General features: G+C 50.3%; 1 long non-coding RNA gene across 1 annotated transcript in view; it reads left to right on the top strand.

Moving 5' to 3' along the window:
• Positions 1 to 17,953, top strand: part of LOC107399739 (uncharacterized) — a 30,548-nt gene extending 12,595 nt beyond the window's left edge. The window contains exons 8-17 of the long non-coding RNA XR_013047948.1: positions 926 to 984; positions 1,296 to 1,572; positions 4,378 to 4,436; positions 4,748 to 5,024; positions 7,849 to 7,907; positions 8,219 to 8,495; positions 11,328 to 11,386; positions 11,698 to 11,974; positions 14,797 to 14,855; positions 16,023 to 17,953. This is a non-coding gene — a long non-coding RNA (uncharacterized LOC107399739). The remainder of the gene's footprint in view (positions 1 to 925; positions 985 to 1,295; positions 1,573 to 4,377; positions 4,437 to 4,747; positions 5,025 to 7,848; positions 7,908 to 8,218; positions 8,496 to 11,327; positions 11,387 to 11,697; positions 11,975 to 14,796; positions 14,856 to 16,022) is intronic.
• The last annotated feature ends 8,255 nt before the right edge of the window (positions 17,954 to 26,208 follow it).

Here is a 26,208-nt window from a genome sequence, read left to right as displayed (position 1 = left end):
TACTGTGCCCCTGTACTGTGAGAAGACATAAACAGTGACTCAGAGGCACAGTATGTAAGAGTTATGGTAGTCAGCTCTGGGATGTAGGGGAAGCACGGGTTGGCATGTAGGGGAAGCCTTACAGGGCTCCATCGTTCAGCTCCAGCTCAGGTGAGCACAAGGTTTGGAGTGTTGCAACCTGTGTGTGTTTTGGGGCTCAGGGCCGAGCCGGGCCATGGTGGATGAGAGCATTGTGTAGGAACCATCGGGAAGGTGGCAGGACTGTCCTTTGAAGTGGCCTGCCAGGCAGGTCTAGGAGGTCAGGGCCTCCACCCCCCACAACCGAAGCACTAGGAAGCTCCCTTGTTAGCCTCAGCAAATGTCTCCAGGAAGCTTTGTAGAGAGGAAGATTTGGAAGAGCATAGACAGGCTTGTCTCCAGGTGGCAGGGAGAGTGATTTTCTTCTAGGCTCCATCATGGAAGATGTCAGGAGTGTGGAGGTGGGCCTCTGTAGGCTTTCAGTGCTCATTGAAGCAAGGCTTCCTGTTGGGGAGTGCAAAGCATTTCCCGACTGAACATGGCCTAGCTACCCTGGAGACCAGGATTAGAGTGTACATAGGAAGGAGGGATAGAGAAAGACAGAGATAGAGGTGGAATTGGAGGTAGAGGAGGATAGACAGATGGTTGGGGGGACAGGGAGTCAGAGGGTAGCAGAGAAATTGAGAATCTGCATGTGGGATGTGGGGTGTTTTCGAGTTTGTTAGTGTTTTTCTATGCAGGCTGGTGGGCAGACCCATTCTGTCTGTGGACACTTGTTTCTCTTCCATGGATCTGGGCCCCTGGAGGGAATTTACTGTGAGGACGCCTGGAATAGGGGTGGTTGTGTGCTGCAGGAATCCTGGTGTTTGTGTTAAGAGTCCCTCAGCTTCTATGTTGCCTGTCCTAGGTCCACTTGAATCTCTTGAAGAGCTGAGTGAGTCCTGTGTGTGCCTAGCCCTGCCACAGGTAGGTGGGTGTCCACAGAGCATACAGAGAGTTCCATGCCTTACAGGGTCTTGGGGATGTTAGAGAATGGAAAGAGACGTTTTCCGTGGTGCCTGGTAATTGGTATAGGGTAGGGTCGGGTAGGAGGAGATGAGGGGTGGGAGATGGAGGACTTTGCAGAGGAGAGGGATTGTGACAGAGCTGGAGGTAGGTCAGAATGGTTGCCTGGTGTTGCCTAGGAGACGGGTAAGGTGGGGTCTGCGGCCAGGTATTGGTAGACTAGTGGGCAGGAGGGTGCAATGATTCTTCTTTTGATGTGTGCTTGTCTCTAGCTCAGGGACCTGGACGGCCTGCCTGTTGAGGGGAAGTTGTGGATGTCCCCGGCCCCTAGTGATCCCTGCTTCGTGTGATGTGGGGCAGCATCCACCTGAATGCACTTCACCAAGGAGGCCAAGGTTTTGGAAGGAAGCCCTTCTCCTCTCCCATCTCAATATCAGACCATGGGACCATGGAACATGGGACTCAGGCCCCCGACCCTGCAGTCCTGACCAGTGCACACAGCTGCCTGCCCTTTTCCCTTGTGTCCATCCCAGAGCGGCCTTCTGCCAGGTGAGAAGCCCATGCTGGGCCTAGGGTGCCATTGAGTTGGGTGGAGTCTTGTAGACAGCTGCTGGATCTCTGAAAGCTGCAGTGTGTGTGTGTGTGTGTGTGTGTGTGTGTGTGTGTGTGTGTGTGTGTGTGTGTGTGTGTGTCAGGGGTGAGGGCCATTCTAGGGCAGGGATGTAGCTGTGAGAATACCCTGGGTTGGCTGCTAGGGGGCGACGCTCAGCCCCTGGTCCCCAAATCCTTGAGTATATTTCTGAGGCTCCTCCCCTAGAGTCCAGATTGGCATGTGGTTTGTGTAGGATTCCCTTAGGGTCTGGTGTGGTCTGTCCAGTGCTTCTGCGCCCACATGCACACACTCCGCACTTGGGCACCTCCATCACACCCTCCACCACCCGCCTTCATGGGCTGGCTTGCGCCCAAAGCCGAGTGTCTCAGGGCAGTGCAGGGCATGGAGGAACCTGTTAAGTTCGCTAACCAACATCTGTCCACCGCACCCCCACACGCCGCACACCCTGGGGTCCCTAGCAGCAGCCCTAGAGCCTCAGGTCTGTACAGTCCAGGGCTACATGGTTGGCCTCCATCTTGGAACTAGACAGGAGAATTCCGGCCTTTTTTTGAAAATTTTTTTTTGCTTTGCGAAGGGCGGAGGCAGAGCACCCTTCGCCATTGGCGGCTGACATTCGTGGTGAACTGCTGCCATCACGCGGAAGCAGTTTGCAGATTCCGCCAGCAAGTCACTGTGCTTCATCCGAAATGGAGGCGGGCCGGCTAGGAAGGACTTCCTCGTGAGTCCCCCAGGACCAAAGTGGTTCCATTGCCCGCTCTATGACCCAGGGGAGCTTGAGATGGAAGCAGGGTCCAGGTGACCAGCTCCGGGCAGGCGCCACGAGGCTTGGCTTGCGGGTCACGGAAGCACAGCCTCTGGGGTCCTCTGGGCGCCATGTCTGACAGGAGCAGAGGACTTCTCAGCAGAGGATTTTGCAGCCTGGTTTGCATCATGGTCGGTGTGGGGAGCTTTTCCTGCCAGGGTGCCAGCCTGCCTGCCCGTACCATGGTGCACAAGGCCACCCTGCCACCCCCTAGCTCTTGTCTGAGCATCCCCAGCAGTACCCACAGCTCACTTCCGGAGACCACACAAACTCTGCCCTGAATCTCTGGGAGGGTCTCAGGGTCTCAGGCCTGGTGGCTAGCCACTGTGGCCAAATGTCTGTCATCCATTTAACTCCTCCTGCCATCCCCTCTCTTCTCTGGCTGCCAGATATTCTCTCTGGCTTGCATTTTGTTCCTTTTACCGGGTTTTCCCTGGATCTGTGCTTCAAGTGGAATTCAGGGCCTGGGACCTGTCAGAAAAGGTTCCTGCTCCAGAAACACATATCTAGATCCCTACAAGGGGTCTGAAAGCCCCCACCCATCATCATCCTCTGCAAGCTGGTTGTGTGTGTACCCAGTAAGGCAGTGTGTTGGCTCAAAGTGAATCCAAGTAGAAGCAGGTCGAGAAGGGTTTGGACTCAGGGGTGCTCACAAACAGGCCGTGTAGGACTTAGGTACCATGGAGGCCAGATTTCATGGCCCCTGCCTCCCCTGACAAGCCTCCCCTCTGGGATGCAGGACACACCTGCAGGCTGCATACTCCTGTCTTACCTGCCAAGCTCACCTTGCCTTAAACCAGGTTAGAGCCCCTAGGATCAAAGGTCCAAAAGCCCCTTGTCCTCCACTACCCTGTCCAGGCATCATCTCAGATGGAAGAATACTTAGAGAAGGCTCTGAAATTAACAGAAGCCTCCATCTAGAGATCTAGAACTGCTGAGCACACAGGAGTCCGTGTGTGTGTGTGTGTGTGTGTGTGTGTGTGTGTGTGTTGTGTGTGTGTGTACTCCGGGTATTACTGTGCCCCTGTACTGTGAGAAGACATAAACAGTGACTCAGAGGCACAGTATGTAAGAGTTATGGTAGTCAGCTCTGGGATGTAGGGGAAGCACGGGTTGGCATGTAGGGGAAGCCTTACAGGGCTCCATCGTTCAGCTCCAGCTCAGGTGAGCACAAGGTTTGGAGTGTTGCAACCTGTGTGTGTTTTGGGGCTCAGGGCCGAGCCGGGCCATGGTGGATGAGAGCATTGTGTAGGAACCATCGGGAAGGTGGCAGGACTGTCCTTTGAAGTGGCCTGCCAGGCAGGTCTAGGAGGTCAGGGCCTCCACCCCCCACAACCGAAGCACTAGGAAGCTCCCTTGTTAGCCTCAGCAAATGTCTCCAGGAAGCTTTGTAGAGAGGAAGATTTGGAAGAGCATAGACAGGCTTGTCTCCAGGTGGCAGGGAGAGTGATTTTCTTCTAGGCTCCATCATGGAAGATGTCAGGAGTGTGGAGGTGGGCCTCTGTAGGCTTTCAGTGCTCATTGAAGCAAGGCTTCCTGTTGGGGAGTGCAAAGCATTTCCCGACTGAACATGGCCTAGCTACCCTGGAGACCAGGATTAGAGTGTACATAGGAAGGAGGGATAGAGAAAGACAGAGATAGAGGTGGAATTGGAGGTAGAGGAGGATAGACAGATGGTTGGGGGGACAGGGAGTCAGAGGGTAGCAGAGAAATTGAGAATCTGCATGTGGGATGTGGGGTGTTTTCGAGTTTGTTAGTGTTTTTCTATGCAGGCTGGTGGGCAGACCCATTCTGTCTGTGGACACTTGTTTCTCTTCCATGGATCTGGGCCCCTGGAGGGAATTTACTGTGAGGACGCCTGGAATAGGGGTGGTTGTGTGCTGCAGGAATCCTGGTGTTTGTGTTAAGAGTCCCTCAGCTTCTATGTTGCCTGTCCTAGGTCCACTTGAATCTCTTGAAGAGCTGAGTGAGTCCTGTGTGTGCCTAGCCCTGCCACAGGTAGGTGGGTGTCCACAGAGCATACAGAGAGTTCCATGCCTTACAGGGTCTTGGGGATGTTAGAGAATGGAAAGAGACGTTTTCCGTGGTGCCTGGTAATTGGTATAGGGTAGGGTCGGGTAGGAGGAGATGAGGGGTGGGAGATGGAGGACTTTGCAGAGGAGAGGGATTGTGACAGAGCTGGAGGTAGGTCAGAATGGTTGCCTGGTGTTGCCTAGGAGACGGGTAAGGTGGGGTCTGCGGCCAGGTATTGGTAGACTAGTGGGCAGGAGGGTGCAATGATTCTTCTTTTGATGTGTGCTTGTCTCTAGCTCAGGGACCTGGACGGCCTGCCTGTTGAGGGGAAGTTGTGGATGTCCCCGGCCCCTAGTGATCCCTGCTTCGTGTGATGTGGGGCAGCATCCACCTGAATGCACTTCACCAAGGAGGCCAAGGTTTTGGAAGGAAGCCCTTCTCCTCTCCCATCTCAATATCAGACCATGGGACCATGGAACATGGGACTCAGGCCCCCGACCCTGCAGTCCTGACCAGTGCACACAGCTGCCTGCCCTTTTCCCTTGTGTCCATCCCAGAGCGGCCTTCTGCCAGGTGAGAAGCCCATGCTGGGCCTAGGGTGCCATTGAGTTGGGTGGAGTCTTGTAGACAGCTGCTGGATCTCTGAAAGCTGCAGTGTGTGTGTGTGTGTGTGTGTGTGTGTGTGTGTGTGTGTGTGTGTGTGTGTGTGTGTGTGTCAGGGGTGAGGGCCATTCTAGGGCAGGGATGTAGCTGTGAGAATACCCTGGGTTGGCTGCTAGGGGGCGACGCTCAGCCCCTGGTCCCCAAATCCTTGAGTATATTTCTGAGGCTCCTCCCCTAGAGTCCAGATTGGCATGTGGTTTGTGTAGGATTCCCTTAGGGTCTGGTGTGGTCTGTCCAGTGCTTCTGCGCCCACATGCACACACTCCGCACTTGGGCACCTCCATCACACCCTCCACCACCCGCCTTCATGGGCTGGCTTGCGCCCAAAGCCGAGTGTCTCAGGGCAGTGCAGGGCATGGAGGAACCTGTTAAGTTCGCTAACCAACATCTGTCCACCGCACCCCCACACGCCGCACACCCTGGGGTCCCTAGCAGCAGCCCTAGAGCCTCAGGTCTGTACAGTCCAGGGCTACATGGTTGGCCTCCATCTTGGAACTAGACAGGAGAATTCCGGCCTTTTTTTGAAAATTTTTTTTTGCTTTGCGAAGGGCGGAGGCAGAGCACCCTTCGCCATTGGCGGCTGACATTCGTGGTGAACTGCTGCCATCACGCGGAAGCAGTTTGCAGATTCCGCCAGCAAGTCACTGTGCTTCATCCGAAATGGAGGCGGGCCGGCTAGGAAGGACTTCCTCGTGAGTCCCCCAGGACCAAAGTGGTTCCATTGCCCGCTCTATGACCCAGGGGAGCTGGAGATGGAAGCAGGGTCCAGGTGACCAGCTCCGGGCAGGCGCCACGAGGCTTGGCTTGCGGGTCACGGAAGCACAGCCTCTGGGGTCCTCTGGGCGCCATGTCTGACAGGAGCAGAGGACTTCTCAGCAGAGGATTTTGCAGCCTGGTTTGCATCATGGTCGGTGTGGGGAGCTTTTCCTGCCAGGGTGCCAGCCTGCCTGCCCGTACCATGGTGCACAAGGCCACCCTGCCACCCCCTAGCTCTTGTCTGAGCATCCCCAGCAGTACCCACAGCTCACTTCCGGAGACCACACAAACTCTGCCCTGAATCTCTGGGAGGGTCTCAGGGTCTCAGGCCTGGTGGCTAGCCACTGTGGCCAAATGTCTGTCATCCATTTAACTCCTCCTGCCATCCCCTCTCTTCTCTGGCTGCCAGATATTCTCTCTGGCTTGCATTTTGTTCCTTTTACCGGGTTTTCCCTGGATCTGTGCTTCAAGTGGAATTCAGGGCCTGGGACCTGTCAGAAAAGGTTCCTGCTCCAGAAACACATATCTAGATCCCTACAAGGGGTCTGAAAGCCCCCACCCATCATCATCCTCTGCAAGCTGGTTGTGTGTGTACCCAGTAAGGCAGTGTGTTGGCTCAAAGTGAATCCAAGTAGAAGCAGGTCGAGAAGGGTTTGGACTCAGGGGTGCTCACAAACAGGCCGTGTAGGACTTAGGTACCATGGAGGCCAGATTTCATGGCCCCTGCCTCCCCTGACAAGCCTCCCCTCTGGGATGCAGGACACACCTGCAGGCTGCATACTCCTGTCTTACCTGCCAAGCTCACCTTGCCTTAACCCAGGTTAGAGCCCTTAGGATCAAAGGTCCAAAAGCCCCTTGTCCTCCACTACCCTGTCCAGGCATCATCTCAGATGGAAGAATACTTAGAGAAGGCTCTGAAATTAACAGAAGCCTCCATCTAGAGATCTAGAACTGCTGAGCACACAGGAGTCCGTGTGTGTGTGTGTGTGTGTGTGTGTGTGTGTGTGTGTGTGTGTGTGTGTGTTGTGGTGTTGTGTGTGTGTGTACTCCGGGTATTACTGTGCCCCTGTACTGTGAGAAGACATAAACAGTGACTCAGAGGCACAGTATGTAAGAGTTATGGTAGTCAGCTCTGGGATGTAGGGGAAGCACGGGTTGGCATGTAGGGGAAGCCTTACAGGGCTCCATCGTTCAGCTCCAGCTCAGGTGAGCACAAGGTTTGGAGTGTTGCAACCTGTGTGTGTTTTGGGGCTCAGGGCCGAGCCGGGCCATGGTGGATGAGAGCATTGTGTAGGAACCATCGGGAAGGTGGCAGGACTGTCCTTTGAAGTGGCCTGCCAGGCAGGTCTAGGAGGTCAGGGCCTCCACCCCCAACCCAAGCACTAGGAAGCTCCCTTGTTAGCCTCAGCAAATGTCTCCAGGAAGCTTTGTAGAGAGGAAGATTTGGAAGAGCATAGACAGGCTTGTCTCCAGGTGGCAGGGAGAGTGATTTTCTTCTAGGCTCCATCATGGAAGATGTCAGGAGTGTGGAGGTGGGCCTCTGTAGGCTTTCAGTGCTCATTGAAGCAAGGCTTCCTGTTGGGGAGTGCAAAGCATTTCCCGACTGAACATGGCCTAGCTACCCTGGAGACCAGGATTAGAGTGTACATAGGAAGGAGGGATAGAGAAAGACAGAGATAGAGGTGGAATTGGAGGTAGAGGAGGATAGACAGATGGTTGGGGGGACAGGGAGTCAGAGGGTAGCAGAGAAATTGAGAATCTGCATGTGGGATGTGGGGTGTTTTCGAGTTTGTTAGTGTTTTTCTATGCAGGCTGGTGGGCAGACCCATTCTGTCTGTGGACACTTGTTTCTCTTCCATGGATCTGGGCCCCTGGAGGGAATTTACTGTGAGGACGCCTGGAATAGGGGTGGTTGTGTGCTGCAGGAATCCTGGTGTTTGTGTTAAGAGTCCCTCAGCTTCTATGTTGCCTGTCCTAGGTCCACTTGAATCTCTTGAAGAGCTGAGTGAGTCCTGTGTGTGCCTAGCCCTGCCACAGGTAGGTGGGTGTCCACAGAGCATACAGAGAGTTCCATGCCTTACAGGGTCTTGGGGATGTTAGAGAATGGAAAGAGACGTTTTCCGTGGTGCCTGGTAATTGGTATAGGGTAGGGTCGGGTAGGAGGAGATGAGGGGTGGGAGATGGAGGACTTTGCAGAGGAGAGGGATTGTGACAGAGCTGGAGGTAGGTCAGAATGGTTGCCTGGTGTTGCCTAGGAGACGGGTAAGGTGGGGTCTGCGGCCAGGTATTGGTAGACTAGTGGGCAGGAGGGTGCAATGATTCTTCTTTTGATGTGTGCTTGTCTCTAGCTCAGGGACCTGGACGGCCTGCCTGTTGAGGGGAAGTTGTGGATGTCCCCGGCCCCTAGTGATCCCTGCTTCGTGTGATGTGGGGCAGCATCCACCTGAATGCACTTCACCAAGGAGGCCAAGGTTTTGGAAGGAAGCCCTTCTCCTCTCCCATCTCAATATCAGACCATGGGACCATGGAACATGGGACTCAGGCCCCCGACCCTGCAGTCCTGACCAGTGCACACAGCTGCCTGCCCTTTTCCCTTGTGTCCATCCCAGAGCGGCCTTCTGCCAGGTGAGAAGCCCATGCTGGGCCTAGGGTGCCATTGAGTTGGGTGGAGTCTTGTAGACAGCTGCTGGATCTCTGAAAGCTGCAGTGTGTGTGTGTGTGTGTGTGTGTGTGTGTGTGTGTGTGTGTGTCAGGGGTGAGGGCCATTCTAGGGCAGGGATGTAGCTGTGAGAATACCCTGGGTTGGCTGCTAGGGGGCGACGCTCAGCCCCTGGTCCCCAAATCCTTGAGTATATTTCTGAGGCTCCTCCCCTAGAGTCCAGATTGGCATGTGGTTTGTGTAGGATTCCCTTAGGGTCTGGTGTGGTCTGTCCAGTGCTTCTGCGCCCACATGCACACACTCCGCACTTGGGCACCTCCATCACACCCTCCACCACCCGCCTTCATGGGCTGGCTTGCGCCCAAAGCCGAGTGTCTCAGGGCAGTGCAGGGCATGGAGGAACCTGTTAAGTTCGCTAACCAACATCTGTCCACCGCACCCCCACCCGCCGCACACCCTGGGGTCCCTAGCAGCAGCCCTAGAGCCTCAGGTCTGTACAGTCCAGGGCTACATGGTTGGCCTCCATCTTGGAACTAGACAGGAGAATTCCGGCCTTTTTTTGAAAATTTTTTTTTGCTTTGCGAAGGGCGGAGGCAGAGCACCCTTCACCATTGGCGGCTGACATTCGTGGTGAACTGCTGCCATCACGCGGAAGCAGTTTGCAGATTCCGCCAGCAAGTCACTGTGCTTCATCCGAAATGGAGGCGGGCCGGCTAGGAAGGACTTCCTCGTGAGTCCCCCAGGACCAAAGTGGTTCCATTGCCCGCTCTATGACCCAGGGGAGCTTGAGATGGAAGCAGGGTCCAGGTGACCAGCTCCGGGCAGGCGCCACGAGGCTTGGCTTGCGGGTCACGGAAGCACAGCCTCTGGGGTCCTCTGGGCGCCATGTCTGACAGGAGCAGAGGACTTCTCAGCAGAGGATTTTGCAGCCTGGTTTGCATCATGGTCGGTGTGGGGAGCTTTTCCTGCCAGGGTGCCAGCCTGCCTGCCCGTACCATGGTGCACAAGGCCACCCTGCCACCCCCTAGCTCTTGTCTGAGCATCCCCAGCAGTACCCACAGCTCACTTCCGGAGACCACACAAACTCTGCCCTGAATCTCTGGGAGGGTCTCAGGGTCTCAGGCCTGGTGGCTAGCCACTGTGGCCAAATGTCTGTCATCCATTTAACTCCTTCTGCCATCCCCTCTCTTCTCTGGCTGCCAGATATTCTCTCTGGCTTGCATTTTGATCCTTTTACCGGGTTTTCCTGGATCTGTGCTTCAAGTGGAATTCAGGGCCTGGGACCTGTCAGAAAAGGTTCCTGCTCCAGAAACACATCCCCACATCCCTACAAGGGGTCTGAAAGCCCCCACCCATCATCATCCTCTGCAAGCTGGTTGTGTGTGTACCCAGTAAGGCAGTGTGTTGGCTCAAAGTGAATCCAAGTAGAAGCAGGTCGAGAAGGGTTTGGACTCAGGGGTGCTCACAAACAGGCCGTGTAGGACTTAGGTACCATGGAGGCCAGATTTCATGGCCCCTGCCTCCCCTGACAAGCCTCCCCTCTGGGATGCAGGACACACCTGCAGGCTGCATACTCCTGTCTTACCTGCCAAGCTCACCTTGCCTTAAACCAGGTTAGAGCCCCTAGGATCAAAGGTCCAAATGCCCCTTGTCCTTCACTACCCTGTCCAGGCATCATCTCAGATGGAAGAATACTTAGAGAAGGCTCTGAAATTAACAGAGGCCTCCATCTAGAGATCTAGAACTGCTGAGCACACAGGAGTCCGTGTGTGTGTGTGTGTGTGTGTGTGTGTGTGTGTGTGTGTGTGTGTGTGTGTGTTTGTGTGTGTGTGTGTGTGTGTGTTGTGTGTGTGTGTGTGTGTGTACTCCGGGTATTACTGTGCCCCTGTACTGTGAGAAGACATAAACAGTGACTCAGAGGCACAGTATGTAAGAGTTATGGTAGTCAGCTCTGGGATGTAGGGGAAGCACGGGTTGGCATGTAGGGGAAGCCTTACAGGGCTCCATCGTTCAGCTCCAGCTCAGGTGAGCATAAGTTTTGGAGTGTTGCAACCTGTGTGTGTTTTGGGGCTCGGGGCCGAGCCGGGGCATGGTGGATGAGAGCAATGTGTAGGAACCATCGGGAAGGTGGCAGGACTGTCCTTTGAAGTGGCCTGCCAGGCAGGTCTAGGAGGTCAGGACCTCCACCCCCAACCCAAGCACTAGGAAGCTCCCTTGTTAGCCTCAGCAAATGTCTCCAGGAAGCTTTGTAGAGAGGAAGATTTGGAAGAGCATAGACAGGCTTGTCTCCAGGTGGCAGGGAGAGTGATTTTCTTCTAGGCTCCATCATGGTAGATATCAGGAGTGTGGAGGTGGGCCTCTGTAGGCTTTCAGTGCTCATTGAAGCAAGGCTTCCTGTTGGGGAGTGCAAAGCATTTCCCGACTGAACAAGGCCTGGCTACCCTGGAGACCAGGATTAGAGTGTACATAGGAAGGAGGGATAGAGAAAGACAGAGATAGAGGTGGAATTGGAGGTATAGGACGATACAGAAATGGTTGGGGGGGACAGGGAGCCAGAGGGTAGCTGAGAAATTGAGAATCTGCATGTGGGATGTGGGGTGTTTTCGAGTTTGTTAGTGTTTTTCTATGCAGGCTGGTGGGCAGACCCATTCTGTCTATGGACACTTGTTTCTCTTCCATGGATCTGGGCCCCTGGAGAGAATTTTGTGTGAGGATGCCTGGAATAGGGGTGGTTGTGTGCTGCAGGAATCCTGGTGTTTGTGTTAAGAGTCCCTCAGCTTCTATGTTGCCTGTCCTAGGTCCACTTGAATCTCTTGAAGAGCTGAGTGAGTCCTGTGTGTGCCTAGCCCTGCCACAGGTAGGTGGGTGTCCACAGAGGATACAGAGAGTTCCATGCCTTACAGGGTCTTGGGGATGTTAGAGAATGGAAAGAGACGTTTCCCGTGGTGCCTGGTAATTGGTATAGGGTAGGGTCGGGTAGGAGGAGATGAGGGGTGGGAGATGGAGGACTTTGCAGAGGAGAGGGATTGTGACAGAGCTGGAGGTAGGTCAGAATGGTTGCCTGGTGTTGCCTAGGAGACGGGTAAGGTGAGGTCTGCGGCCAGGTGTTAGTAGACTAGAGGGCAGGTGGGTGCCATGATTCTTCTTTTGATGTGTGCTTGTCTCTAGCTCAGGGACCTGGACGGCCTGCCTGTTGAGGGGAGGTTGTGGATGTCCCCGGCCCCTAGTGATTCCTGCTTCGGGTGATGTGGTGCAGCATCCACCTTAATGCACTTCACCAAGGAGGCCAAGGTTTTGGAAGGAAGCCCTTCTCCTCTCCCATCTCAATACCAGACAATGGGACCATGGAACATGGGACTCAGGCCCCCGACCCTGCAGTCCTGACCAGTGCACACAGCTGCCTGCCCTTTTCCCTTGTGTCCATCCCAGAGCGCCCTTCTGCCAGGTGGGAAGCCCGTGCTGGGCCTAGGGTGCCATTGAGTTGGGTGGAGTCTTGTAGACAGCTGCTGGATCTCTGAAAGCTGCGGTGTGTGTGCGTGTGCGTGTGCGTGTGCGTGTGCGTGTGCGTGTGCGTGTGTGTGTGTGTGTGTGTGTGTGTGTGTGTGTGTTAGGGGTTAGGGCCATTCTAGGGCAGGGATGTAGCTGTGAGAATACCCTGGGTTGGCTGCTAGGGGGCAACGCTCAGCTCCTGGTCCCCAAATCCTTGAGTATGTTTCTGAGGCTCCTCCCCTGGAGTCCAGATTGGCATGTGGTTTGTGTAGGATTCCCTTAGGGTCTGGTGTGGGCTGTCCAGTGCTTCTGCGCCCACATGCACACACTCCGCACTTGGGCCCGTCCATCACACCCTCCGCCACCCGCCTTCATGGGCTGGCTTGCGCCCAAAGCCGAATGTCTCAGGGCAGTACAGGGCATGGAGGAACCTGTTTAGGTCGCTAACCAACATCTGTCCACCGCACCCCCACCTGCCGCACACCCTGCGATCCCTAGCAGCAGCCCTAGAGCCTCAGGTCTGTACAGTCCAGGGCTATATGGTTGGCCTCCATCTTGGAACTAGACAGGAGAATTCCGGCCTTGTTTTGAAAATTTTTTTTTGCTTTGCGAAGGGCGGAGGCAGAGCACCCTTCGCCATTGGCGGTTGACATTCGCGGTGCTCTGCTGCCATCACCCGGAAGCAGTTTGCAGATTCAGCCAGCAAGTCACTGTGCTTCATCGGAAATGGAGGCGGGCCGTCTAGGGACCGGCTTCCTCATGAGTCCCCCAGGACTAAAGTGGTTCCATTGCCCGCTCTATGACCCAGGGGAGCTGGAGGTAGAAGCAGCGTCCAAGTGACCAGCTCTGAGCGGGCGCCACGAGGCTTGGCTTGCGGGTCACGGAAGCACAGCCTCCCGGGTCCTCTGGGCGCCATGTCTGGCAGGAGCAGAGGACTTCTCAGCAGAGGATTGGGCAGCCTGGGCTGCATCATGGTCGGTGTGGGGAGCTTTTCCTGCCAGGGTGCCAGCCTGCCTGCCAGTACCCGATGCACAAGGCCACCCTGCCACCCCCTAGCTTTTGTCTGAGCATCCCCAGCAGTACCCACAGCTCACTTCCGGAGACCCCACAGACTCTGCACTGAATCTCTGGGTGGGTGTCAGGGTCTCAGGCCTGGTGGCTAGCCACTGTGGCCAAATGTCTATCATCCATTTAACTCCTCCTGACATCCCCTCTCTTCTCTGGCTGCCAGATATTCTCTCTGGCTTGCATTTTGTTCCTTTTACCGGGTTTTCCCTGGATCTGTGCTTCAAGTGGAATCAGGGGCTGGGACCTGTCAGAAAAGGTTCCTGCTCCAGAAACACATCCCTACATCCCTAAAAGGGGTCTGAAAGCCCTCACCCATCATCATCCTCTGCAAGCTGGTTGTGTGTACCCAGTAAGGCAGTGTGTTGGCTCAAAGTGAATCCAAGTAGAAGCAGGTCGAGAAGGGTTTGGACTCAGGGGTGCTCACAAACAGGCCGTGTAGGACTTAGGTACCATGGAGGCCAGATTTCATGGCCCCTGCCTCCCCTGACAAGCCTCCCCTCTGGGATGCAGGACACACCTGCAGGCTGCATACTCCTGTCTTACCTGCCAAGCTCACCTTGCCTTAACCCAGGTTAGAGCCCTTAGGATCAAAGGTCCAAAAGCCCCTTGTCCTCCACTACCCTGTCCAGGCATCATCTCAGATGGAAGAATACTTAGAGAAGGCTCTGAAATTAACAGAGGCCTACATCTAGAGATCTAGAACTGCTGAGCTCACAGGAGTCCTTGTGTGTGTGTGTGTGTGTGTGTGTGTGTGTGTGTGTGTGTGTGTGTGTGTGTACTCTGGGTATTACTGTGCCCCAGTACTGTGAGAAGACATAAACAGTGACTCAGATGCACAGTATGTAACAGTTATGGTGTTCAGCTGTGGGATGTAGGGGAAGCACGGGTTGGCATGTAGGGGAAGCCTTAAAGGGCTCCATCGTTCAGCTCCAGCTCAGGTGAGCACAAGTTTTGGAGTGTTGCAACCTGTGTGTGTTTTGGGGCTCAGGGCCTTGCCGGGGCATGGTGGATGAGAGCATTGTGTAGGAACCATCGGGAAGGTGGCAGGACTGTCCTTTGAAGTGGCCTGCCAGGCAGGTCTAGGAGGTCAGGACCTCCAGCCCCAACCCAAGCACTTGGAAGCTCCCTTTTTAGCCTCAGCAAATGTCTCCAGGAAGCTATGTAGAGAGGAAGATTTTGAAGAGCATAGACAGGCTTGTCTCCAGGTGGCAGGGAGAGTGATTTTCTTCTAGGCTCCATCATGGAAGATGTCAGGAGTGTGGAGGTGGGCCTTTGTAGGCTTTCAGTGCTCATTGAAGCAAGGCTTTCTGTTGGGGAGTGCAAAGCATTTCCCGACTGAACATGGCCTAGCTACCCTGGAGACCAGGATTAGAGTGTACATAGGAAGGAGGGATAGAGAAAGACAGAGATAGAGGTGGAATTGGAGGTAGAGGAGGATAGAGAAATGGTTGGGGGGACAGGGAGCCCGAGGGTAGCTGAGAAATTGAGAATCTGCATGTGGGATGTGGGGTGTTTTCGAGTTTGTTAGTGTTTTTCTATGCAGGCTGGTGGGCAGACCCATTCTGTCTATGGACACTTGTTTCTCTTCCATGGATCTGGGCCCCTGGAGGGAATTTAGTGTGAGGATGCCTGGAATAGGGGTGGTTGTGTGCTGCAGGAATCCTGGTGTTTGTGTTAAGAGTCCCTCAGCTTCTATGTTGCCTGTCCTAGGTCCACTTGAATCTCTTGAAGAGCTGAGTGAGTCCTGTGTGTGCCTAGCCCTGCCACAGGTAGGTGGGTGTCCACAGAGGATACAGAGAGTTCCATGCCTTACAGGGTCTTGGGGATGTTAGAGAATGGAAAGAGACGTTTCCCGTGGTGTCTGATAATTGGTATAGGGTAGGGTCGGGTGGGAGGAGATGAGGGGTGGGAGATGGAGGACTTTACAGAGGAGAGGGATTGTGACAGAGCTGGACGAAGGTCAGATTGGTTGCCAGGTGTTGCCTAGGAGACGGGTAAGGTGGGGTCTGCGCCCAGGTGTTGGTAGACTAGAGAGCAGGTGGGTGCAATATTTTTTCTTTTGATGTGTGCTTGTCTCTAGCTCAGGGACCTGGACAGCCTGCCTGTTGAGGGGAGGTTGTGGATGTCCTGGTCCCTAGTGATCCCTGCTTCAGGTGATGTGGGGCAGCATCCACCTTAATGCACTTCACCAAGGAGGCCAAAGTTTTGGAAGGAAGCCCTTCTCCTCTACCATCTCAATATCGGACCATCGGTCCATGGAACATGGGACTCAGGCCCCCGACCCTGGGGTCCTGACCAGTGCACACAGCTGCCTGCCATCCCGAGGAAGGGTATTTGGTCTTTCAATGGGTTTTGAATAATTGTCATTATTTAGGATGGTTGGTTACAAGTTGTTAATTGCTAGTGGTCAGGAAAAAAGTTAAACAAAGGAAATTAGATTTATGGTTCTTGTTTGAAAGAAAAAGAAAGAAAAAGATAAATCTGATATAGATAAGAGGTAGATTATTGAATATACTCTGAAAAGAAAAAGAGGATATAGGTAAAAGGTAGATTATTGAATCTACTTTTAAAAGGCATCTACTAGTTTTAAACAATTTACATTGGATTGGATTCTTATATATCATATACAAAGTATGTATGTTGATACCAATTTGAGACTGTTCAAGATATTGTACCTATACAGTTCATTTTAAATGTAATGCAATTTGCTAATCCTTGAAAGTTATTATTACCAAATATTAGGACATGAAGAAATGAAAGTTAGTAGTTAGTCCTTACAATTGAACTTGTAGTCATATTAGGTATGTTTTCAAGATCAAGCAGAGATATATTGCAGATATACAGGTCATTTTCAAACCTTTCAGCGATCTACAGTATATGGCATTTAAGATGTTTTAATAACAAAGTTTGTTTTTCTTTTTTTTTCTGACTATGAGACATGTCTACTCCTGGCAGCACCAATGTACTTTAGATAAGATATGGGCATTGAAGAATCTCCACATGGAATTTACTTTCACTGTGGCAAAAGTTAGCCACTGGGCAAGAAAATGCCCTTGAATTGACTGCTGGCAGTATGTTGTCCAAAATGGAAAAGCAGGACATAAAACAAAGGACTACCAATCCTTGTCAAGAAAAGTGTGGTTGCAGTTGTGGCAACAGGAGTCCTCTGAGGCCAAGGCAATATGGCACCATCACTGAAGTGGCTTTGCAATCTGGAAAAGGTACAGTGCCCCTTCCTACAAAGGCAGCTGAACAGGTAGTGGACTGATAGCTTTGGGTGTGCAGTGGAACAGTAGATGAAACAGTTATTCTTGGAGGAGTAACTAGGCTGACAGAGTCTGACCTCTCAATAGTAGACTGGCATTTAATAAAGGAGGTGAAACCACCCTTAAACTAAGAAGAATGGGAAGCTGAATTATTGGTGAAATTAAGCCTTTGGAATTTGCCCCACATTGGGCGCCAGATATTGGTGAAATTATTATGGCCACTCCACGTAGTTAAAAGAAAGATTTATTTAGTGGGTTACTTCCCAAAAAGAGAAAAGTAGGTCGGTGGGTCTGGGGAAGGTGTATGGAAGTCCAGTGGTGTTCTCTGGAGCTCTGCTTGGTCAACCTCCACTGTCTAGGGTCCAGGAACAGAGAGAGTGCTGGCCCATTCAGAACTCGGGTATCTCTGCGCCTCCCTTGGCCCCGCCTTGTAGACATGACAGTTGCCGAAGCCTCAATAGGGGTTGGAATTTCCAGATCAAAGCTGGAATGGCTACCCACTACACTGAATTCCAAAAATACCAGCCATTTCCAGAATTGAAAATCCTGAATCATGACATGACACTGGCAGCATCCAAGTTTATCTGGTACATGAAATATTGCACTAAATGTGTGGTTGAGCTGTAGGCCTTGCATATATCCTGCTTCACAAATGAGTCTGTCAGATCTACTAAGCCTATAGGTCGAAGATGATGCCCCAACATTGCAGAGAAACTCTGGTGACTGTCCAGGAAGCTGGCTGCTTCTGTCAACTCACATTCTTTGGAAGTCACTTGTTTGTACTTTCTGTTTTGCTAGGTAATATTATTTCCTTCTCTGGTGTCTGAGGGAGTTGAAGATTAGATAGTTGTAGTTACAGTTTTCTTTTTAAGAAATTCAGAAAAGCAACTCACTAATAGGTGTTAAGTGTGTAAGATTGAAAGGCATCATAAGATAGTTTTCTGTTGGTAATATAGGTTAGGAGAGAAAGTGAATTAGGTAAAACATTTTGGACTCACCATAATAGGATAGATAATGGAATATTTTCTCTAAATTTGTCAAATGCAAATAGAGTAGACATTGTTGATATATATTTTGCATATATATTGTATATAGTTAATGTACTTATTGTATATAGCTTTTCTTCTATTAGTTATAACTTTATTTTATTAGACAAAAAAGGGGAAATGTGAAATTTTATTTGTGCTCTAATAAATAAAGCTTGCATAGAGATCAGAGGAAAAAGCCAGCCATTATAAGGAAACACAAAAGTTGGCAATATTAGAACATGCCTTTAATCCTATCTCTTGGGAAGCAGGGATCTGTCTCGATCTCAGTGATTTCAAGGCAATAACTGGGAACAGAGTCAGGTGTGGTGGCACATGCCTTAAATTCCAACACTAGGTAACCACAGAGGTCTTGAGGTATATAAAGACAGAAAGTGATGGGCAGGAAGAGGAAGTGATGTAGCTGGACAGAGAGAGCAAATCAGATGGCAGAACAGCAAGGCATAGAGGCATGGGTACACAGGAAGTCTCCTTTTGGAAGCTTTGGAGTAGGCAAGGTGAGGTTAGTGTGTGGCTGCTCCTATTCCTCTGATCTCTCTCAGGTTTTTACCCCTATATCTGGCTCCATGTTTTCTATTAATAAGACCATTTAGAAATACAAACACAGCTGGGCGGTGGTGGCACACGCCTTTAATCCCAGCACTTGGGAGGCAGAGGCAGGTAGATCTCTGTGACTTCGAGGCCAGCCTGGACTACCAAGTGAGTTCCAGGAAAATGCGCAAAGCTACAAAGAGAAACCCTTTCTCGAAAAACCAAAAAAAAAAAAAAGAAAGAAAAAAAGAAATAAATACAAACACATGAACACGCATATATACATAAAGAAAAAGTAATGGAAAAAAATTGGACGAATTATTAATCCTAACCCCCCCAAAAATTCTAAGAGCAGGGAAAACCTAGGGTATCTGTCAGGAAGAGGGGTACTGACCGTTCCCCACTCTTGATGGTGGTTAAATCAGGCACATATTATTTTTTTCAGAAAAGGTGTCATATGCCTTATAATGTATTTTGTGTGTTTATAAAAGTTGACTACTTGGCTGTCCATGGGATTTTCAATGTAAATAAAGAGACAGAAACCCCGAGTCTGCAGCATGCTAATGCAGGAAGCTGGGGTCTTTATGGTGATGTGGAGCCATGGAAAGGCACTTGACATTTGTACTTGGGCCTCAGAGGACAGATTTCCCTCTCACTGACTACCACACAATTTCTAGGAGACCTCTGCATTATAACTTCAGAGGAGGAAGAGAGCAGAAGGCAAAGAAAGAAGCAGATAAGAAAAAAGAAAATGGGATGGACAGTGTCAGCTCTATTTAGCTAAATCCTGAAGCCTGAGTTCCATATATCTTGGGACTCTGAATGAAATGCCTTGTTCACAGCTTCCTTAACCATGAAATTGGGAAAACACCAATGGCACAGGACAGGGATACCATCAGGGTTCATTGAGTTACTTGCAGAGTTTGACATCCTTTTATTTCAACTTCACAAACCAGTGTACCGGTAACTACAGTTTACTTCCCCTGAAAAGCATAATCTCAGCACTAGGACAGAGCTTCCAGAGCCTATGTCAGCATGGACGCCTCTGACTTCTGAATTACTGTAAATAGCCCAATCAAGCTGCCTATAACAATCCAGTGCATCTCATCCTCAGCTCTAAACAGGATGTCTCCATCACATTCCTCCTTCAGGGCTCAGGGAACCCCAGAGAAGAGGCAGGAAGAGTGTAAGAGCCAGGGGGGATGGAGGACACCAGGAGACCCTCTAAATCAACTGAGCAAAGCTCCTCTGAACTTTCAGAGACTGAGGCAGCAAGCACAGGGCCTGCATGGGTCTGCACCAGGTCTTCTGCATATATATTATTGCTTCCAGTTTAGTGTTTTCTATGGGATTCCTGAGTGTGTGAACAAATGGGTCTCTGATTCTTGAGTCTTCTCTTGGGCTCTTTTCTTCCTGTTTATTTTTGTGAAAGATAACATTACATTTAAAGTTTAGATTTATTATGCTTGAGAGACCAAAGACCAAGAAAATGCTTGGAACATGCAAGCCCCTAGCTTGTACAAGCTGTGTGTGCCCTAGGAGCTCACCCTCCCCCCATTTTTCTAAGACATTGAAGACTGTCCTTCAATTGACTGATCCTGTAAAATCTGCTGTTCTAGCAAGATAATAGGTCATAGGACTAAATACTATTTCTGTTTTTGTAATCAAACTTGCTTACTATGCTCCATGACTGGGACAATTGCAAGACATATATGTTAAAATTAGACCATGCTTTCATGTAGATAGAATACATGTAATCTTGTGGTTTTGGCTTTATAAGCCTTGGATTAATATGACCAGGGGCTGCAATTGGGAGCGATCTCAGTTGCAGTCTTGGTGTCATGAGCAGCTGGCACCAGTATTTATTTAATAAAACCTCTTCTTATTAAAATTTATTCATGGTGACAGTGAATTTCTGAATGACCCCAGACTCTCCAAATTTTGTTCAGTTCTAACATGTTAGTTTTTGTTTTACTTATTATGTTATTTATTTATTTATTTATTTATTTATTTATTTATTTATTTATTTTTGTTCGTTTGCTTGTTTAATTAATTATTTTGGGTTTTTCAAGACAAGGTTTCTCTGTGTATCCCTCACAGTCTTGGAACTCACTATGTAGACCAGGCTGGCCTCGAAGTCACAGAGATCGATCGGCCTGCCTCTGCCTCTCAGGTGCTGGGATTAAAGGTGTGTACCATAACAGCTCGGCTATAGTTTATTTCATTATTACCCTTTAGAAACCTGTATGTTTTCACACACACACACACCTTTATTATTTCTTTGGGAATTTCACATCATGCACTCCAATTCTGCTCATTTCCCAGTCCCTTCATATCCTCCCTCCACTCTTGCAGTGTCCCTCCCCCCAAAAAAATAAAAGAAAGACCAAACTAAACTAACCAAACAACCAAACAAAAGACCCACATCTCTCCTCTGTCTTTCCTGCCTCTTCAACATCTCTTCATTCATTTGAGTGGCACTGGGATCCTTGGTTTTTCCTGCAGTATACCCTTTTGTTCAATCAGCCCCACCTGAAAATGAAAATTGCAATGAGTCATTGGTCTGGTTTAAGGCCTCTGGTTTCTGGTCCACCATCATCACTGGATCCTCACTGAAACTCCTCTCTGACATCCCACGGCTGTCCCTAGTCATGGAGATCTGCAGAACCAGTCCCTACACATGCTCCAGCAGGTCCTAGATGGGGTAGATGGTGGGCCAATCCAAGGACCTGGATATGAACCTGGGTGGTAGTTGAGCTTGCCAGTCCTTGACAGAAGAGCTGCCCCCCTCGGGTGAGGGGTGAAATCAGCTCTCTTATGCTCATGGCATCAGGACCATCTCTCTCATGCCTGTGTTGAGGGGTGGGGCCAACTCTCATAAGTACAGGGGGCCAGCTCTCCATGCCCAAGCCATTGGGACCAGCTCTCCTGTGAGGGTCAGGATCAGCACTCTTGCTGAATTGTCTAGTGAGGAGCAGGGCCAGCTTTCCTAGGGCCAACACATGGCAGGGCTGGCTTAGCACTGCCCTTGGATTTCATCATGCATGGCCCCCTATGGTAATAAGGGCCACAGAAATCAACACAGACCCCAGTTACAGCAGGACTACAGATCCAGAGGTGGCCCTGCAGAGCATCTCAGGCCCAGATGTTACCATGTCCCCTGTGGCAGCTCAGGTCACTCAAAGCAGTTCAGCCCCAGCAGCAAGCAGCATGGCTCTCAGACACCAACATGGTCTGAAGTGACTAACCAGACCCTGGGCATATACATGGCCCATGGTGACAAAAGATGACCCTAGACCGCAGCATGGCCTCTGAGGTGCCATGGCCCCAGGTGATAACACAGGCCAAACAGAGCAGCTTGGCCATGGGACAGCAACATGGTCTCAGGTGGCAGACCAGACCTCAGGCATCTTCATGCCCCTTTGTGGTAACAGGAGCCATAGACATAAACTCAGACCCTGGCTGCTGTAGGGACATGAACCCAGACATGGCCCTCAGAAGCTACTTAGGCCCGAATGACACCTAGGGCCTGGGTGGTAGCATAGGCTACTCAGATCAGCATGGCTCTGGAGGCTTGGACAACAAGTCCACAGGTTGTGTCACAGACCCTGGGCATCCATGTGGTTTTGGTGGCAAAACACAGGACATGGACTTTAACACAGACCCTGGCTGTAGTAGGACATGGACCCAGGCACAGTCCCCTGCAGCAACATATCCTGGATGTCCCAAGGCCACAAGTGGCAGCACATGACACTTATATTGGCATGGCACCAGAGGCAGCATTGTCCAGGGACACCAACACGATCCCAGGTGACAGCTCAGACCCTAGACACATGCATGGCTTTCAATGGTAGCAGGAGCCATGGACTCCAACATATAGACCCCAACTGCAGTAAGGCCATGGACCCAGACATGGCTCTCAGGTGCAGCTCACTCCCTGATGTCACCATGGCACAGGGTAGCAGTATAGGCCACTTATATCAGTATAGCCCCTGAGGTGGAATGGTCCTTCGACACCTACCTGTCCACAGGTGGCAACCCAGACACTGGATATCCTGTGGCCTTTGTGGCAACATTGCCCATGGATGTCAACACAGACCCTGGCTACAGTAGGACCACGGACCCAAACGTGGCCCTTTGCAGCAGCCTGGGCCCAGGTGTCATCACTTCCCTGGGTGACAATCAGGGCACCCACCTAAGCTGGCTCCTCACCACCTTTCCTTCTTCTGTTCCACCTCTTTCCACAGCACATGAGCCATTCTGCCCCACCTTTTCTCCCATTTTTCCACCATACATTTGCTCATCATAATGGCACCCTCCTGCCTGTCAATGTCTTTAGTCAGCCCAGGCTTTCCTTGAGGACCCAGGCTGGCCTTTGGGTGGCTTCCACCCACCTGAGCTGTTTTCTAGTGACAAACAGAAAGGTAGATATGTCCAGATGGACGGGTAAGTGTCGAGGAACTGGGAGGAGTAGGGGCAAGGGAAACCATAATCAGGATATATTATGTGACAAAAATGTCTATTTTCATTGAAAGAAAAAAGAAAGAATTGTTGTGACCCCTCCCCAAATAAAAAGTAATCATCACCATCAATACTTTCTGTGCCCACCTTCTCCGTAGATTCTACATTTGCAGGGTTACTACTGAATCTCTTGCTCAAAGGATCAACTAAGCCTGAATCAAGAAGGCTTAAGAGATCCACTGTTTCACAAATAACATGTGTAGGGAATAGTCATCTGTGCAAGTAATAATCATGCCTTAGAAATGTCACCCCCCAAAAAACAGAACTTGTCATTTTGTTTAAATGGCATTTCCTGAAGAGTGTACATCTATATGCTACAAAACCCCAGAAAGCATATGAAATTAAATAACTTGGAAATTCATGATTTTATTGTTAACATGAGTGCTGAATTTTAGTTAAGCTGTTCATTGAGTACAGGTGCCACCAAATTTCCATCTTGCCCCTGAACATAGATTACACTCTGGGGATTGCCATCCCTTTCCTTAAGGAGAATGACTTTTTCAATACGAGGAGGTATGCTCTGTAATACGACAGACCTCTCTCTCTTCCTCTCTTCTGCTCTCCGATGGACAAACCATGTCTGAAATCAGAGGAAGACAGGATTGGATTTAGCATTGGCTTCCACCCCAGAGCCAAGAGATAAAAACCACTTTAAGACACATAACGCTTGCTTTCTATTCAGCTCATAAAAGCAAATATCAGCTGTGTGTCAACTTCTGCGATAGGCCATGATTCTGTCTTTTTCCACCAGTATAAACACTTCAGTGGTTTCTTTTTTATTGGATGGAACGCTTAGCTTACGACTTGTTCCATGATGTTACTTCAATATATGGTAACTGGGTAAAGGAAAGTCTTGGTTCTGACATTTGACCATCAGCTGTAGAATACCCTCCTCACTAGTGATACATTCCTCTTGTATGGGCGGAGATTGTAGATCACCAAATGTTAGCACATTTTAAAGGCCTATGGAGGGGAACAGCTTTCTGTTTGTAAAAGCAGTCTTCAGTATGAAGTAGTTAATCAACAGAAACAAGCATGGGAGATTTTCAGAAACAAAATAGCCTTCAAGGGTGCCAATGGGATTGTGGTGCTTGAAATTTCTGGAGAGCGAACAGGTGGTAGGCAGAGATGGCCTGGACAACGGTTTGGCATCACAGCCTCCAGGGTTTGTGAAAGTTGACTAACTTAACCTAAATGACATACAGGACACTGAAACCTTTGCCATCTCCAGGAGTTCAGCAGAAAGGGTAACTTCCACCCACGGTAAATCTGAACAGTATATTCTTTCATGATATACAAAGTTCTTCAGTATCAGGATGAAGAATACTATCTCTGCTTCAGCTACATTTCCAGAATCCTGTCCAGCACAGAGGGCACACTAGGTCCTGCTGTGTCACCAGGACATCTAAAGCCCATCTTTCTTCAAAAGGTAAAGAGTAAGATGGTCCACAACAGTGTGGGGAAAATATTCATAAATCAGCTCTTCCTAAATATGGCCTACCTATGGAAATACAGTCACAGTTATCTGTTAGATTTCACCATCCTCTCAGGCTCCTAGTGAATGAGAGTCCATTGTATTGGGAAGTTGTCAAACTGCACATTTGTGACTCCATGTACTTTCCCTCCCTGCCTATTATGTGGATGTATAGTCTAAAGAAGACCAACCAAAGGACCAGAAGCCCTACTACCATCATGATACCTCCAATATATCCCAGTGGTTGACTCATGTGGGCTCACATTAAGTCAGAGTTCCCTGTGTTTGATCCCTAAAGCCTATCTATTACATTTGTAAGAGGAAAGGGGAAATCAGAAATGAGGCTTTGGGAAAGTCACACTGAAGAGTGTGCAAACAGGAGACCATGGGTGTTGTCTCTTGTGTCCTGTTTCCACCTTCTCTCTGCAGCTGCAATGCGTCAGCCTCGCTAGAGGTGTAGTGTATCATCCTCTCTAGAGCTGCAATGCATCAGCCTCTCTAGAGATGCAATGCATCAGCCTCTAGAGCTGCACTGCATCAACCTCTCTTGAGCTGTAGTAAATCATTCTATAGAGCTGCAGTGGATCAGCCTCTCTAGAGCTGCAGTGCATCAACCTCTCTAGAGCTGCAGTACAACATCCTCTCTAGAGCTGTAGTGCATCAACCTCTCTTGAGCTGCAGTAAATCATTCTATAGAGCTGCAGTGGATCAGCCTCTCTAGAGCTGCAGTGCATCAACCTCTCTAGAGCTGCAGTGCAACATCCTCTTTAGAGCTGCAGTGCATCAACCTCTCTGGAGCTACAGTGCATCAGCCTCTCTGGAAGTGCAGCGCATCAGGGGAGGGGCTTGGTCCTGCCCCAACTGAATGTACCAGGCTTTGTTGACTCACAGTGGAGCCCTTACCCCCTATGAGGAGTGGATGTGGAAGTGGATGGGGGAGGTGAGGGCTGAGAGCAGGAGATGGGGAGGGAGAGGAAACTGTGGTTGGTATGTAAAATGAAAATATCTTAAATAAAAAAGTGCCTAGGACAAGGCTTCCCAAGACCTGAGGAAGGCTGTAGATTGACTGTTCAATGGCTTTGCTTGGATTTACTGACCTTCACTTTGACTTCAGGAATATTCAAAGCTTGTGCAAGTTCCTTCCTGTGGAAAGAAAACCACCAATGTTTAGTGTGCGTGTTTTACATGAAATGCAGAGTCATATATGATTACTACACTTTTTTAATATTGCTATCCTCCCTCACACCCACATTTAACTTTCATACTCAGAACTAGTCTCGCTTTTGAAATACTTTTACCTCTTAAAAAGTTTTTAAACAATACAGATGAATAATTTTAACACACTATTAAAAATTAAAAATAAATGTCAAAGTGTATGCTGAGCAATTATACTCATTTAAAAAATAGCACCAGGGGAAGGGAAATGGAAACCAAAACGAGTTGATGGATAGGTACACAGTCCCTGAAAAGATGACGAGGTTACTGGTGAGGAGGTCACCCAACAAAGTGTAAATCCTTAACACTGGTGAGCTTTACACTAGTGAGTATTTTGGCACACTATACTCATGTTTCTATATTTTACAGAAATTACAATATGACTCTAAATGAGTGTTGTTGACTATGTACACTTGTTTCAGGTCAACACTACACGCTAATACTGACTTTTACCCCTACACAAGGCACCCTCCTGTACCCACCACTGAGGGAGAAGACAGCAGTGGCTTAAGGAGGGATGATAGGAAACCAGGGCCTGGAAGAACAAAAGGACATCTCAACCTGAGACAACAGGAAGGTTGGGGATAGCTCCTGGTGCCAGACACATACCTTGCCAGCGCATCTGGGTACTGGGTTTCTTTGAACAATTTTTCCATTTCCTCCACCTGCCACAGTGTGAACTGCAATGTGGTTCGCCGTCGCCTTTGTGATGAACGGCGCCTCGGAATCCTAATCACAGCCTCAGCTGAGTTGTTCTGGCCCCCACGGAACTGGCGACCCTCGTTATTTAGTGCCGTTACGCAGCCCGCGTCACCTCCACTAGGGTTGCCACCCACCATCGCCAAGGCAGCCTCTAAGGTGGGGACCTGAGCTATCTCCTCACCATTCTCATTTCTCACAATGTATATATATCGCCAATAGAGCTTGCGGGCTATGACTAGTAGAGGGCCGAAGCCACAGAGAGAAGTGGGGCCCCAGGAATGCCCACACTCGAGGCCTATTGTTCGGTCAGTCTCTACTACTGACGGGGTGTCAAGGAATGGGTGACGTCAATGTGTCCTTCTGCGCA

This window comes from Peromyscus maniculatus, chromosome X (assembly GCF_049852395.1).
Source record: "Peromyscus maniculatus bairdii isolate BWxNUB_F1_BW_parent chromosome X, HU_Pman_BW_mat_3.1, whole genome shotgun sequence".
Classification (NCBI taxonomy): domain Eukaryota; kingdom Metazoa; phylum Chordata; class Mammalia; order Rodentia; family Cricetidae; genus Peromyscus; species Peromyscus maniculatus.
Note: the sequence above shows the minus strand (reverse complement) of the source record. Positions and strands in the feature narration are given on the sequence as shown.